A 17,212-nucleotide genomic window follows, 5' to 3' on the forward strand; every position below is an offset into this window, starting at 1 on the left:
GCTACCTTGTCTCTTCTCTCTCTCAATCTCTCGATTGGTCGTCACTGGTCTTTATTTATGTTTTGTAATATAAATTGAGGAGGGTTAAAATGAACTCTCTTTTTGTGCTCCTAACGTGCACCGTCCTCTTATATCTTTATTTTCAAAGTTTAAATAGTCGATTCAAATCTTCCAACGTGTTCTTCACATTAAAATGTGCTTGGAGACCAAATTTTACATTTTTTGAAATTTTTTTACTATTTTTCCAGAATTTTTGATTAAACTAAACAATAATAAAAAATTCAGCAAAGTCATAATTTTCAAAAATTCTGAAAAATAGTAAAAAATTTCCAAAAAACATAAAATTTGATCTCCAAGCACATTTTAATACGAAGAACACGAGAGAAGGTTCAAATCGACTATTTGAACTTTAAAAATGAAGATATGAGGATAGGGTGCACGTTAGGAGCACAAAAGGGAGAGTGCATTTTAACCCTTCTCATATAATATTTGAGGGGCCAGTAATATTTGAGCTTCGAGATTCGTGCAGAATGTATTTGAACGGTTGAGATTTTCCAAAAAGTCACGCAAAATATGAGATATCTCAGAGGATGCGAATTCCTCGTCTTCTTCACCTCCTCTTCTTCTCCTCCTCCCCAGATCGCTATCTATTCTGCTCGCCTCTCTTTGCACACCGTCTCCCTCGTCAGATCATGGCGATGCCTCTCTCTCCTCACCAATCGTAAGATCTTCTTTCCAATTCCCATCCCTTTCTCTTCAATCTTACACTTCTCCTTCTCACTCAGCTAGTGAATTATTTTCCTTACTCCAATTCGACTGAAATTTTTTTTTTCCTAATTTACTAGTTTTTAGCCTACTTCTTGAATGCACTTAATGAGCTTAAGAAATGATCTCTGTGTTAGTATCAGTAGGAATGCGAATGACTTGTGTAGTTGTGATCCCCCGCTTTAAAGCTAGACCCTTTTTGCTCAAATATGCTGTTCCCTTATTTAACAATTAAACCCCAATATGATCTAATTAAGCTCCCGATTGTACAATTGACCCTCACTCTAAATATATTCAAATTTATTGGACAGTCCATTCTTTGCAACAATCCGCATTTTAATTTTTTTTTTGGATATTTGGATTACAGTGTATCAGTGGTACCATGAAATTTTAATTGTTGAACTGATACCATGATACTGGTACCTACCTTTCGTGATACTGGTACCTACCTTTCGTGATACTGGCAAAGCCATGATACTGGTACTTTTAAGTTTTAAGTCATATAAATTTACACAGTAAAGAAGGTGCTGGCACCTGAACGTCTTGCTGAACTGTCATTGATTGATCCTAAACGGGCCAAGAGGTGCATTTCTTTACTCTTTCCTTGTTTGTCTAGTTTTTCTGCAATTATATTATTGTTATTGTGTTTTTATTGTAATGAAGATTATAGTATATAGCTTAGGACCTTTAATTTACTTAATTTACTAAGGCTTTGTAGATTATCGTAGCTTTGGCTTTGACTTCTTTTTATGAAGGATTGAATTATGATGTAATTGCTTTCCTTATCTGGTCTTTCTATCTAATTCAGGGTTTCTTATGTTATGGGGGCTCATTTCACAAACTTTTCACATTAAAATTTCCTTTTCCAAAACATGCAATCAGGACATCATGTAGAACCTTCTCAGCCAACAATCGGCACTATAGGCCTTGCTGAGTTGCTGTGCCGAACTTAGAGCTTATGACTATGTTGTTAACTTCCATGTATTCTGAAAGAGAATGAAGGCATCAGCTGGTACTGTTTCATTGTCTGTTGATATTTACAGACACCAAGCAGATTTTCTAGATAAACCTAGTTATAACCTGAAAACTTAAAGAGTTTATGAATCATATAGTTTTAATTGCTAAATTAAATTGGCTGTATTTTTAGGATTCTTGCAAATAGACTGTCAGCTGCTCGGTCAAAAGAAAGGAAGATAAAGTACACAAGTGAATTGGAGAGGAAGGTGCTAACCCTTCAGACCGAGGCTACCACTCTCTCTGCTCAACTTACCCTTTTACAGGTGCCCCCCCATCTCCTATTTATTTCTGTTGCATTCTGGTATTTCAGAATTCTGAATGACTCGTTTAAATTTTGTGCTTTGTAGCTAAACTCGAACTGCTTTTTAAAAAAAATATATGTATAACCTAGTTATAACCTGAAAACTTAAGAGTTTATGAATCATATAGTTTTAATTGCTAATTAAATTGGCTGTATTTTTAGGATTCTTGCATTTAAATTTTAGATTCTTTCTTGCTTGCATTTAGATTTTTTGAACTGGATAAAACGCTAGCTAGTTGGTACAATCGTAGCGCTGATACTGGTACAATTTGGGACCATTCTGGGTTTTGGCCCCTGTAAAACCCATGTTGAGATATGAAATTATCTGTAACACCCATCTTTTTTAAGATCTAATTATACTTTTCTGTTGTAACAGTAACTTCTAGTAAAAAAAAGTTACTTTCAAGTTTCAATGTATTGCTTGGCTGTAATTTTTTGCTTCTAACTTTTTTCTTTGTGAAGTGCGCTTTCTCTTGTCAGTTGTCACAGCATAAAACCTTTATTTATTTTGTAATTCCTTTCTGTTTTCTTTTACAAAATAGAATTTTTTTGATCACACCTATCTTTGTGAAGATTCTGGTAATGGAACCAAAAGATCATCGAAACTCTGAAAACCCAGCTATCTTTTGATCACACCTGCTGGGAATGTTTACTGTTTGCTGATATAATATATTATATGGGTCAAATCAACAGGTGGCTAGAGCTCAAAGCTATGAGGAAAATGGAGCAGCATGCTTGAGTGTTCTTACTGATGAAAAATACTTCCGGTCTTATTTTTAGCTGTGAGGAAATGTCTCGGATCGATCGATTACAGGTATGTCATCATGGTTTGTAAAAGGGTAATTAAATTGTTGACTTCTAATTTTAGCTGATGATCCCCGACTTTCTGTGACTTAGGTTTTATTGGTAGCAAAGTGAATTTCTAAAAGCATGGTTATGATTTTGGTGAAATATTTTTATATTGATGAATTTTGTATTCTTGTCAATACTTAATGGTTCTATGGAATAAATCCGAATAATCCATGATCATGCTGAGTAACACTATTTGTAAATTTGATAACCAACTAGTGCAACCTTTATTAGTCACAATGATCTTAGAAATTCATATGTTGCCTCATGCAATGCTGATTATAATTTGGCACTATGATCAGTGGTCGATTTGGTGGTATATCAATATTATTCATGTTTCATGTTTTACATTTCAGTAGAAGCTACCAGCATAGGAAATTGACTCTGAATCAAAAGTTCGGGCTGAGCCGAGTTCGGGCCTGCAAATGGACCCAGTCGAGCCGGACTATTTTCTTCATATTTGATCCGAGTCCGAGTTGGACCTTTAATGAAGGTTGATTGAGCCGGACCGAGTTTTGGGTTGGATCCAGCCCATTAGCAGGCCTAAGTTCTACTGACCTTTCAATAAAAAACATTAATTATAACCTCAAAGGGTCAAGAACGGAGTAGGTCCTATACCCATCAAATTGATTTTTGGGTCCAATAAGCTCCAAGACCGTCCGATCTGCTTTCAGATCTTTACGCACAAAAATTAGAACCGGTACATACAAATTTTAAAGTAGAACGCACACATCTCAAAGTGAATCAGATGGTCATTAAACCCATCAAATCAAAATAGGTCCGATGAGCATTGGACCTACTCTCAATTCCAAAGGGTCATACAGACACAGTCCCTCTTAAGTACATTTCAAATTTTGAAGCCTCTCTGATATATATTCCAAGAAGCAAAATGGATGAAGCCATGGAAGCCCTTCAATCAGATCTGAAAACCCTCCCAAAGTTAATACTAACTGTAATCATCTTAGTTACCTATGCCCGTTTCGCATCGTCCATTCTCCGCCCTGGCCTTCCACGCTTCCTTTCTCTTCTTCCCGTAGTCTCTCTTCTCCCCTTTCTCCCTTTAACCTTGTCTGGAATCCATCTTCGTGGCATCTCCGGGTTCTTCCTTGCATGGCTTTGTTTAACCAAACTTCTCTTACTCTCCTTCGGCCGTGGCCCACTTGGCCCGTCGCTTCCTCTCATCCAATTCATTGCTCTTTCTACCCTTCCTGTGAAACTACAAGATCACAACCCAAACTCAAGACCATTTACAACATTTTCTCCCAAACTAGTAATTTCTACTGCCATTCGAGCTGCGCTCCTAGCTGCACTATTCTCCATCTACCGTTTCAAGGAAGAACTAAATTACTATGTCCTCCTCTTGGTGTATTGTATTCATATTTACTTATTCTTAGAATTAGTTCTCTCCACCTCGGCCATTACTAGCCAAGCACTTGGCATGGAATTAGAGCCTCATTTTAACAAACCCTATTTTACAACCTCTCTCAGAGACTTCTGGGGTCGACGGTGGAACTTAATGGTCTCTGCCATTCTCAGACCGTCGATCTATGAGCCCATTAAAATCTATTTTGGACCTAACGCTGGAGTATTTGCCGTGTTTTTAACCTCCGGTTTAATGCACGAGCTTATGTTTTATTACAACACACTAAGAAAGCCGACAGGAGAAGTGACGGCGTTCTTCATGCTGCATAGTATTTGTGTTCTTGTGGAACGGTGGTGGACCAAGTATCAAAAGTGGTGGAGCCCACCGAAAGCAGTGGCGACACCGCTAACACTGGGTTTTGTAGCGGTGACTGCTTTTTGGTTGTTCTTTCCACCATTGATTAGAGGAGGAAGAGATGAAATGGTGCTAGCGGAGGAGGCAGCAATGGTGGCTTTAATTAAAGATACAGGACGGTGGGTAATTGGCACCAGCAGTTGAGATACAAAACATATTACCTAGTTCAAAGGCAATTAACAGTATGTTGTAGTTGTTGGTGAGATGATTTTAAATCTTAATCAAATTTATGATATGATTTTCTATTGTTATTTTATAATTGTGAATTTATGTTATCTATTGTTTGGACTTTGGATCCACTTTGAAATCTTTGATTATAATAATCTGACAATCATAGCTCTTGTTTTTATCTCGGTATCCTTCGCTCAGTTCTTTTTATCTATTTCTTTGTGATTTATACAGCTTATCGCTAATTGAGAGATTAGCCAACAATGCATACCAATCAATTAGCCGTTGTAATTAGATTAATTAGGGTATAAAACTAATTACTATAATAAGCCATATAAAATCTTGTCAAATTAGAAAGTAACCCACGGTCGAAAAAGAGATTTAGCTATGGATAGATATGTATAAGCTTTGTAATAGAGATTGTATCAGAGCAGGTTGCTTTCTCTCAGTAAAATATCAGAAGCAAGCATCCATTGAAAAATTACCAGACCATTAAATTGTACCAACACTGAGGTGGTTATCCAGTTGAGGGTTCCGGTTAGCTTGTGCAGAGCGGGCAATCATATCAGGACAGTCAGTACTGGGTCAGAATCCGTTTTAAGCATTTTCAATCTCATTGACATCTGGGCCCCATTTTTCTGGCTTGAGTTTATAATAAGAACAGTGGGTCCCACTTTTTTCTCGCCTCTGTGCGCAGTTCCCTTCTGAGATTCCTCTTACTGTTCAACCCGCTGTTACTTCTCTGTTTTGTTTAGAGAGAAGCTGAGTTGTATCTATTGTGAATTTCAGATAAACCATCAACTGCTTTTAATTGTTCATGAAATAATACATCAAATAGTTTCAAGGGATACCCTTGATTAAGGTATGTAAACCAAAACAATTAAAAGTAATTTAATAAATTAAAGAAGTTAATTGCAATCATTTGTATTTATCAAATAATTGTAATACCAAATTTGATTAAATGTATAAATAATGACAGTGTTATTATTGGGCCATCTCATGTCTTCATCAAACAAACATCCAAAGCCCAAAGCCCAAAGCCCAATGTATGATACCTTATTGGGTTTAATAATTGATTCCTTCTGGGCTTCAGTCGCACAAATTAAATGACCAGCACCCTTTTGTGTAGCGATGAAATGAGTTCATTGAAACTTCATGCTCATACCTTCTACGTTATAAATTAAAATGATATGATCCAATTTGTTTCTTGCTGACTTTATCAACGTTATAAATATAGAATCAATGTTAAAATTAAAGTAATAAAATTGCTAGTATACATTTACAAAAAGATAGATAATAAATGTGATAAAAGATTCAAAAGATAATATGTATTAATGAGTTATACTATATATAGTGTATAAGACATAATTCTCGTCACAATATTGTTGCCAATTTTTTGAAACATATTCATTAGCAACCGAGTATTTTCATCGTTCGAGGACATCATTAGTATTAGAAAATTGTATTATTTAAGAGCTAGTTTTTGTCGGCTTCAGAGAATTTTCTGGCTTAACAGTATTTTTTGTAGTCGTTATGTATGTCATATCTCTTGAAACTCGCATTTCTCAATAAAATTGCAGTACACTTTGGGTCTAAAGAAAATTGACAATAATAGTATAATACTCAATCTTTATTGGTAGAAAAAAATAGTTCTTCATATCGTGATCAATGATGAAATCAGGCGCGGCTAGCCAGGCATAATGCTGCCTCAAATCTATTGATACAAGTTGTAAAATCTACAAATCAAAAGAATATTTGTAATACAACTAAAAATAATTAATTAGTCTAAGGCCGATATATCAGGCGTCGGCCAGCCAGGCATAATGCATGCTTCCTCAACCGAAATAGAGTCAGGACTCAGTAGCATTACAACAGGTCGCATCGTGTCGGGGCAAAAGATAGCTTCCCTCCTTCAAGATCGTACAGTATATGAAAGTTTTGCTGTTGGAAATTGCCGATTATCGTTGTTTCGTCGAGAGAATTTTCCATCAACAAACATATCAAGCCGTTACTGGCATTTGGAGCCATATAATTTTCGGTTGGTAGTTCGAAATCTGCACCGTCAAAATGGAATGTGAATTTCGGAACTTGAACCTTGTCAGATGAGGAGGAAGGCAACCTGAAGCAAAGATCAAGTTCCTCGACAGTACTGTTCACAACTGGTAATTTTATTTGGGATAAAAATGCTAATTTTACTTGATTGTAAGCGGATTCTGCTAGTTGAGTAATGCTCGTGCCCGAGTCTATGAACACGCCACCAGTGCCGTTTTCTTTCAGCGAAAATGCTGACTTGGGTATTTTCAGAAGTGTTGTACCAACTGTTATACCTGTCAAATTGAGGTAATAAAATGTAGGCATAGCAGGATTGATTATGAATGGTGTTGACTGAATTCTTCCTCTGGTCTGTGTACTGTTTAACTCAGCTGTCGAACCAAACAAAACCGGGCTGCTCTTGGATTCGCCTAAGGATGTGAAACAATAGGAGAATTTTCGATACCCAAGCTGTGATATCAGTGACAAGGGTCCACGGCCGAAACCAGCTATACCAGATTCATTTGACTGGAAAATACCGTTGTTTAAAAACCCGCATCCAAAACCGACCTTTTGAACTTGGGTTGATCCTAATGTGAAAGTCTCAATTCCTAGAGAACCTACTGTTATCGACCCGTCTCCATATCCGTAAAGATACATACACTTGTTATGACATGCAGACTGAGGACGTAGTGCCTGACAAAGGTCAGAATCGCATGATATGTCAGAGAAAGTAGAGGAATTAGACGGGTTGTAGAGAGGGAGAGGTTGGTTGAAACATAGGAGGCATGGTTGGCACTGAGTCCAGATCAAGTCGCTTCCGGTATCTAAAGTAAGAGCAACCGGTTGAGCCGGTGTACCAATCGATAAATATATGAGGTACTCCCCGTTGCTTGGGGATGATGACGGGACGCTAATTTGACTAGCACTAGTGGTGTGGTCGATGTATCTTGATGCAAGGAATCTGGCTCGGGTCTTGCTACGCTGCACCATGCGTTGTAATAGCTCGAGCTTCGTGTAGTTGGTGCCGGCATCTATGTGGATCAGTTCGGTTCGTGTGCTACAAGAGAAGGAAATGTTTGTAACACACAGCAAGAGGAGGAGAAGGATTGATGCTATATTATGCATGATAAATTGAATGAATGAAGATTGGTTTGAGATTGATTTTGGCTGCTAATTGAGAAACTATATTTATATTTATATGATTTAATTAGGGATATGAATTGGTCATTAAACGCGTGCCGTGATGGTCGTGCAATTGTATTAATTAAATTAATACAAGTTTAAAATTAAATTGGACCGATTTAGGGGTCTTCTGTAGCCGCATAAGAAAGTACTTAACAGGATTAATTTGTTTTGAATACAAATGGCACAGCGACAGCATCGTCGTATTATATTGCACACTGCACAGAGGAGAGGAAGAACAACTCACAGTAGATCCCTTGATAGTTGGTACATTATATATTTTAAACTTTTAACTTTCAACCAAGGTGGACATCGATAATATATTTGACCAATTTGATGCGGCCAATTCGCTTTCCTACACTTAATTTGAGGCTCTTCTCAATTTTAGTTAACATCGATCAGACGTACTGATATTTCCAAAATGATGACCTCTTCAAAAGGACACGCTTAATATAATTATAGAATGAAAATAAATTTCAAAGCCAGCAAGCCATACATTAATTCATATATATATATATCACTATTTTGAATAGTCATTGTTTACTTTTCATTCCTTTGAATAATTCCAAACTATTTTTAATATCACTATTTTGTAATAATAATCTCAAAATAATTAATCAGCCACACATTAATTTATCACTATTTTGTTTTGAAACTCATCAATGTCCATATATACACTTAGGGGTGGCAACGAATCGAACCGAACCGAACTTATCCTAGGTTTGAGTTTGGTTTGAATTAATTTCGAATCAAACCTGGTTTGATTCGTTTCGAACCGAATCCATTTCGAATCGAATTAATTGCGAACTACACATTTTTCTAATCGAACCCGAATCGAATCACAAACTAAAATATTTTTTAGCAGCCCTAGTTATACCGGTAGTTTATACATTAATTTTTTCTCGCGGGACAAAATTCACATGGCTTCCTTTTACCGGTATGAACTATGAAATAAGTGTTTTTAAGTTAAAAAATTGTTCATGAAAAAATATATCAGAGACGGCTTTCCTGGTATGAACTATGAGAGACGACCGAAGAGAGAGGAGATACAGTCATCTAGGACGGAGAGAGGAGTGACAGCTGGAGAGACAGCCAGTCGCCGAGAGCGTCGGCTAGATTTTAGAGCTAGAGGGAGAGTGAGTTAGGGAGAGGTGGAGAGAGAACTAGGTTATTGAGATTTGAGAGTGAGAGAGTGTCGGCTAAGTTAAATTATGAATGTCTATCTTGGATTTTAATTTCATCAGGTAAATAGACGGCTGATGTTATTATGAGATTCAAACTATAAAAGTAACCGAACCCATTTCGATCGAACTAGGCTAGGTTTGAGTTTGGTTTGAATTAATTTCAAACCGAACCTGGTTTGGTTTCTTTCAATTCGAAACCATTTCGAATCGAATTAAACTCGAATCAAACCCGAATCGAATCACGAACTACGAATTTATTCGTCAGCCCTATATACACTCATTATCCCTAATGAGTGGATAAATTAATCAGTTTTTTAGGAACAAATGTTATAAAAAAAATATCAGAAGAAAAATCGGCAATTATCAATAATTTACTTTCATTCAAACATCCACATGCATCTGTGATTTTTTCTTAGTTGTCTTCATCATTAACCAAACAATCTGATGGGCAACAGTGACAGTCAATATATATATGAAGTCACCTGCTCAAGTCAACTTAAATTTAAAGATATAAACACCTTAAAATTCAGTAAAAGGGCCATGATTTTTTCTAGATGTTCGCATATATTGAAATTTATTGATTTCGACAAACACCACACGATTGAGGTACATTTGTTCTTTGTCAATCAAGTTTTTTTTTTTTAATTGAAAATAACAAATGTTTTAACCTGTAGACTTTTTAGAAGCTTGGAGAACAAATAGAGGAGAAGCTAGTGCCTGACTCTAATTGATGGTTTTTAGGTATAAAATAGAGAGAAACCTCTTAATGTATAAAATAACCTAGCTAGCTAATTGATGGTTTTATACATTAAGAGGTTTTTAGGTGATATATATATATATATAATTTAGTTTCTTAGCTAGCGATGATACATAATTAATGTATTGCTTGGTTAGTTTTGAGGTGTTAATTGTTTGATGTTTATTAAGGAAAATTCTCTTTTATTTTTTGGTTGATACAAAATGTCATGGTAGGCTCAAGAAATTTTAGCCAAATTAGAATATAGTTGTACGATTTCTATATTTCTTGTTGTGTAATTTTTCATCATGAGCCTAATAAATCCAATAATAATGATCATCAAAAAAATTTTAAAATACCATAAATTTTAAAATCTTCACCACCCTGTGTCACTTGCCAATTTGAAGTATCAAGGGATAATTAATTCAAGATAATTGCAATTTTTTTTATTTACAAAAAATAATTGTAAATACTTGTACATATATCACTCTAATCATTAACTACATCTGATGGTCTTGATGAATCTAATAAATATTTATACATACATCGCTTTTGTGAACCGCTTGATTTAAAACCTCTGAATTTCCGTAATGGATCTGACCATTAACAAGATCCAATAATTATGTACTGCTGAGACGCGTTTTTTTTTTTTTTTTTTTTCATTCAGTAATAATTTTAAAGTTGTTGTAAGCTGGATTTCGTCTGTTCATAATCAGATGGTTTTGGACAAATTTTTGAAAGTAGTTTAAAATTATCATTTTTTTTTATATGGTCTGTTCTATACTACTATTTCGATCATTAAAAAATAATAATAACAACAACAATAATAATTATAGTAGTAATAATAATAATAATAATAATAATAATAATAATAATAATAATAATAAAGCTTGAATAGTAATCGTATTATTATACGCACATCCTATAATAATAATCTTACTAATATTAGATGATTTCTTTTAAAAATAATATCGACATATAGTCCTGACTGTTAAAGGAAAATCAAAATTTTATTCATCTAAAGCAAACACAAACAAGTAATTCTTGAAGAAATTAACGCTGATAGTTGAACTTTCTAAAAAAAAAAAAAATTAATTTTTGAAAATTACATTTTAAAATATTTTTTTCAGAGAAGAATTAGTCATCGTCGGACAAGTTCATTTCATTTTTCAAATGATGTTTAATGCATAGAAATGTTGAGGTGTCATATATAGTTTGTAAAAAAAATTAAAAAAAATCAAGGAAGATAAATAAACTTGGTAAGGAATCTGGGGGTAATGCATGGATATTTAATTTTGGAAAGCGTCAAATTGTTCACAGACTTTTGTCCACCATTTGTCTACAACTTTGACATGCGCAAATACTGTAAAACTACTCCTATATGTTATATAATTATACAATATATCACATAAAATATATCAGTTAATCACAAAACATCCAGCAACTATTTGAAGTGGTCTCATGATAGTTAAAAACAAATTGCAACTTGCACTACATGGCAAAAAAATTGTACTTTCGGATATTGCAGTTTTAGGAAGTTATTGGCAGTTAATGTTAGTTATTAGTAGTTATTTTGATTAAAAAAAATTGATAAAAAGACAAAATTAAAATTTTCAATTATTTTTTTATTTTTTTTTATCGATTTAATGAACACACAAATAAATCATCAAAATATTGAATACTGTAAAATTGACTACTTTACCTATAAAAATAAAATGTACAAACTATAAAATTACAGACATGCAAAATTCACAGATGAAAACGATAAAATATAATGTTAAATAATATTCATTTTCAATGCTGTAAAAATATCAAGTTAAACTGTAAAAACAACACATAAAAACTATAAATTTTTAACAATGTAAAATTAGCAGATGAAAATGATTAAATAAAATTTAAAAAGTATCAATTTTCAGTACTGTAAAATTGTCAACTTAAACTGTGAAAACAAAACGTAAAAACTATAAAATTTCAATAATGTAAAATAAGCAGATGAAAACGATAAAACAAAATGTAAAAAATACAAAATTTCAATACTATAAAATTGTCAACTTAAACTATAAAAGTAAAAGATACAACCTATAAAAACCAATACTGTAAAATTGCTATATCTAAACTATAAATCAATTGCATGTATACAACATTAAGAACATTCAAAATAAAAAGTAAATAAATAAAAACAACAATAGCTCAATACTGTAAAATGACACATCTTAACTACAAATATAATAAATCCAAACTGTAATACACAATTGCTCAACAAAACACATCAGTTCAACAGCATCTGTTCAATACATCCATAATATTCATCACACAATACCAAACATATGTATATCATTCAACATCCAAAATAACATCAAACAAACTATGAAAAAATAAAACTTCTATATTAACAACTTCCTGTGAACATTGTTGGGATGAGTAAGAAGCCTCATCACAAAACCACACGTTCTTTCGAGATATCATCCTGCATACAAATAAAATAAACAATGTAACAAATTGGATTTATTACATGCAGGTACTATAAAACTGTAAACTATATCATATAAAACACATGTATCATCTAAAACAGTGAACTATATCATGTAAAATTGTGAACTATATACTGTAAACCTGTAAACATCAATAATAATATATACTATAAAATAGTGCATATATGTCATGTAAAAACGTGAACTATATCCTGTAAAAATACTCTACATATTTCACCAGATCTGAAGTGGTATATGTTAATTGACTACTTCAGAGACGACAAAATCCCGTCGTGTTCTTCTTTCGAAGGTGAAATCGAATGCTGTAAAACAAAATATAGAATCATGTAATTTCATACATCAGACAATTCAAAACAACGATATAAAGAAAATGAACTATGCATTTCAAATCAGACCATCAGATAATGCGAGATCCGTTATTGAACAGTAAATGATACAATTAAAATTCAAATCAATGTTCATATAATGCATACATACCTGAGACTACATCAATTCAAATAAAACTTCAATAGAAGCAAGGAAATCATGATTATCAATTCAAATCAATAGAAGGAACGAAACTTAAATAAATTAGTAAATAAACAAGTTGTTTTGAATACTGTAAAATCACAAGATGTATATTGTAAAGCTACTAATTGAATACTGTAAAATAACCCGATTATGCTCCAGATCGCTTCGCTCTTTATCTCTCTTCTCCAGATCGCCTCAATCTCATCTCTCTCCACCAAATCGCTCCTCCAGATTGCCTCTCTTAGATCGTCTCTCTCCATTAGAATCTAAGAGAGATGCCAGAGAAGTCTGTTGGAGAGAAGAAAGTGCTAACGAGTAGTGGCGTCGGCGAGTAGCGAGTAGTGGTATTGCCGTTGAAAAATGAACTATAGGAGATGAGGCCGTTTAGATTTGCACGATCAAGAACCTGTCGAAGAGGAGACCGTCAAAGGAGAGGTCGTCGGAGGGAAGGGGTTGAGGAGAGGAGAATCTTTTGTGAAGAGAGAAAGAGAGATCGGAAAGAGAGAAAGAAGTTTTGCTTCTGTGAAGAGAGAGAGAGAGCGGAAAAAGAGATTAGCATCTCTTTTATAAAAGGAAGGTTGGATACAGTTGACAGTTCGTTAGATTAGTGTTGTTGACAGATGGTGAACAAAACAGTGTGGACAAAAACCTTTTCTCGATTGAAAGCTAATATCTCTAGTTGGAAAATTGTGAATCATTAATCTTCCTGATGAGATCAGCTAAACTTATAAAAGATACCGTTATTGAAATAACTATTAACTTACTTTATTTAGGCCCAACAAGCACCAAGTAGTAATACCAAATTTAATTAAATGGGCCACCTCATGTCTTCATCAAACAAACAAAAGGAAGGAAATCCAAAACCCAATGCATGATACCTTAGGTTTGATAATTGATTCCTTTTGGGTTTCAGCCCCACAAATTAATTGACCAACACCCTTTGGTATAGAGATGAAATGAGTACAAAGGAGTTCCTTGCTTGCTTTATCAATATATAAATCTCCTAAATATCTTGCACTATTTCAAACATTTCTATTCAATAAATTAATTACAATCAATGTTTTAAAGTAAGAAAGTTGCTAGTATACATTTACTAAAAGATAGATAATAAATGTGATGAAAGATTTAAATTTAGTATCTATTAATTCGTTAAGATATTTGAGAAAATTAATAGAGTTATACTATAGTGCATAAGACGTAATTCTCGCCACATGGTCGCCAAGTTGTTGAACATATTCATTAGCAACCGAGCATTTTCATTGTTCGAGGACATCATTAGTGTTAGCAAATTGTATTATTTAAGAGCTAGTCTTTGTCGGCCTCAGAGAATTTCTTGACTTAGCAGTAGTTTTTGTAGTCGTTATGTATGTCATATCTCTTGAAACTAGCATTTTTCAATAAAATTGCAGTTCACTTTGGGTGTAAAGAAAATTGACCATAGTACTCAATCTTTATTGCTAGGAAAAAAAAAATAGTTCTTCATATCGTGATCAATAATTAATTAGTATATACATTTATGTTTAAGAGAACTGATATTTTTTGACATAGTAGAGAATTGTGTATTGACAGTCCTTCTATAAGATTTGTATTTTCGAGTTATTGATAAGATATTGTTTTTTCTTTTTATTTCCATTTAATTTTTCATATTCTTGTCTCAGTCGTTGGATTTTTTTTTTTTGCATTAAATCATAGTAGCAACTTGGATTTAAAATAGAGACTTTGATCTCATTTCATTATATTGTTGTGCAGTGCCTAACAAGACTGAAACAAACATACTGATTCTTGAAGAAACTAACACACTAATAAATTCACAATTGGTCCCAACTATATATGCACTTCATATTCAACCAGGAAAAAATAAAGTTAATTAACAATTGATAGCAGCAAATTTTACAAATAAGATCTTATTACATTCACAATTGTACACATATCATTTTCCATCACCAAGTTGTAAAATCTACAACTCAAAAGAATATTTATAATACAACTAAAAATAATTAATTAGTCTACGGCCGAAATATCAGGCATCGGCCAGCCAGGCATAACGCTTCCTCAACCGAAATAGAGTCAGGACTCAGTAGCATTACAACAGGTCGCATCTTGTCGGGGCAAAAGATAGCTTCCCTCCTTCAAGATCATACAGTATATAAAAATTTTGCTGCTGGAAATTGCCGATTGTCGTTGTTCCGTCGTGAGAATTTCCCATGAACAAACATATCAAGCCGTTACTGGCATCTGGAACCATATAATTTTCGGTTGGTAGTTCAAAATCTGCACCGTCAAAATGGAATGTGAATTTCGGAATATGAACCTTGTCAGATGAGGAGGAAGGCAACCTGAAGCATAGATCAAATTCCTCGACAGTACTGTTCGCAACTGGTAATTTTATTTGTGACAAAAGTGCTAATTTTACTTGATTGTAAATGGGTTCTGCAAGTTGAGTAATGCTCGTGCCCGAGTCTATGAACACCCCACCTGTGCCGTTTTCTTTCAGCGAAAATGCCGACTTGGGTATTTCCAGAAGTGTCGTACCAACTGTTATACCTGTCAAACTGAGGTAATAAAATGTAGGCATAGCAGGATTGATTATGAATGGTGTCGACTGAATTCTTCCTCTGGTCTGTGTACTGTTTAACTCAGCTGTCGAACCAAACAAAACCGGGCTGCTCTTGGATTCACCTAAGGATGTGAAACAATAGGAGAATTTTCGATATCCAAGCTGTGATATCAGTGACAAGGGTCCACGGCCGAAACCAGCTATACCAGATTCATTTGACTGGAAAATACCGTTGTTTAAAAACCCGCATCCAAAACCGACCTTTTGAACTTGGGTTGATCCTAATGTGAAAGTCTCAATTCCTAGAGAACCTACTGTTATCGACCCGTCTCCATATCCGTAAAGATACATACACTTGTTGTGACATGCAGACTGAGGACGTAGTGCCTGACAAAGGTCAGAATCGCATGATATGTCAGAGAAAGTAGAGGAATTAGACGGGTTGTAGAGAGGGAGAGGTTGGTTGAAACATAGGAGGCATGGTTGGCACTGAGTCCAGATCAAGTCGCTTCCGGTATCTAAAGTAAGAGCAACCGGTTGAGCCGGTGTACCAATCGATAAATATATGAGGTACTCCCCGTTGCTTGGGGATGATGACGGGACGCTAATTTGACTAGCACTAGTGGTGTGGTCGATGTATCTTGATGCAAGGAATCTGGCTCGGGTCTTGCTACGCTGCACCATGCGTTGTAATAGCTCGAGCTTCGTGTAGTTGGTGCCGGCATCTATGTGGATCAGTTCGGTTCGTGTGCTACAAGAGAAGGAAATGTTTGTAACACACAGCAAGAGGAGGAGAAGGATTGATGCTATATTATGCATGATTAATTGAATGAATGAAGATTGGTTTGAGATTGATTTTGGCTGCTAATTGAGAAACTATATATAAATATGAATTGGTCATTAAACGCGTGCCGGCCGGGAAGGGGTCGTTCCATTGTATTAAATAATTAAGCCAGAGCATGTGGCTTAATTACAGTTTAAAATTAAATAATTAAGCCAGAGCATTGTATTAAATAATTAAGCCAGACCACTGTATTGGACATGCATGGTCGCCTGTATAAGTACTTTGTATTAGGATTAGGGATCTTCTGTAGCCGCATAAGAAAGTAATTAACAGGATTAATTTGGTTCTTTTGTTATGGTATTTGTTTTCAGAAAAAAAAAATGAATAAATGAAGTTAGTTGCTTATTATAATTTTCTAATTGGAAAGAATTATTTTTATTGTTGAGTGAGACTATGGTAATATGCATATTATGGGTTTGACCTGTGCTCTGCATTTATATCTTGATTTTTAAATTTAAATCAGTTGATACGTGATCTCTAAATGAAAATGTACTTAAAAAAATAAATTTTACATTTTTTTTAAAACACTTTTACTATTATTTAGATAGATAAGAATTCACTGCTTTGTGTATAATTTTTATATGACGTGTGTCTTTTTAATAAAATAGTAAAAAAAAATATAAAATGTTTTTATATAAAAATCATTTAACGGTTCATTGCTTAGAGGTTAAAAATAAAGATATAGATCTATAACGCAAGTCAATTCATAATGATAATATTGTATATTACTATAGCCTTTTGTTTTTAATACAAATGACACAGCGACAGCACCGTCATATTGCCATAGTGTCAAATG

The 17,212-nt window shown here is 34.2% G+C and overlaps 3 pseudogenes across 4 annotated transcripts; 1 reads left to right on the forward strand and 2 right to left on the reverse strand.

Moving 5' to 3' along the window:
* Positions 1-622: 622 nt before the first annotated feature.
* On the forward strand, positions 623-5,045 carry LOC144546524 (putative long-chain-alcohol O-fatty-acyltransferase 5 pseudogene; annotated as a pseudogene). 4 transcript variants are annotated; one of them, XR_013508817.1, is made up of 6 exons: positions 623-721; positions 1,282-1,348; positions 1,648-1,777; positions 1,913-2,045; positions 2,777-2,897; positions 3,289-5,045. The product of XR_013508817.1 is annotated as a putative long-chain-alcohol O-fatty-acyltransferase 5 pseudogene, transcript variant X3 (transcript). The 4 variants fall into 4 exon arrangements; XR_013508815.1 differs by lacking the exon at positions 1,648-1,777; XR_013508816.1 differs by lacking the exon at positions 1,648-1,777 and having other exon boundaries at positions 3,292-5,045.
* A 1,441-nt stretch (positions 5,046-6,486) lies between these two features.
* LOC144546321 (aspartic proteinase nepenthesin-1 pseudogene) lies at positions 6,487-8,057 on the reverse strand (annotated as a pseudogene).
* A 6,857-nt stretch (positions 8,058-14,914) lies between these two features.
* LOC144546310 (aspartic proteinase nepenthesin-1 pseudogene) lies at positions 14,915-16,416 on the reverse strand (annotated as a pseudogene).
* Positions 16,417-17,212: the final 796 nt, after the last annotated feature.

This window comes from Carex rostrata, chromosome 29, assembly GCF_964058835.1.
Source record: "Carex rostrata chromosome 29, lpCarRost1.2, whole genome shotgun sequence".
Classification (NCBI taxonomy): Eukaryota; Viridiplantae; Streptophyta; class Magnoliopsida; order Poales; family Cyperaceae; genus Carex; species Carex rostrata.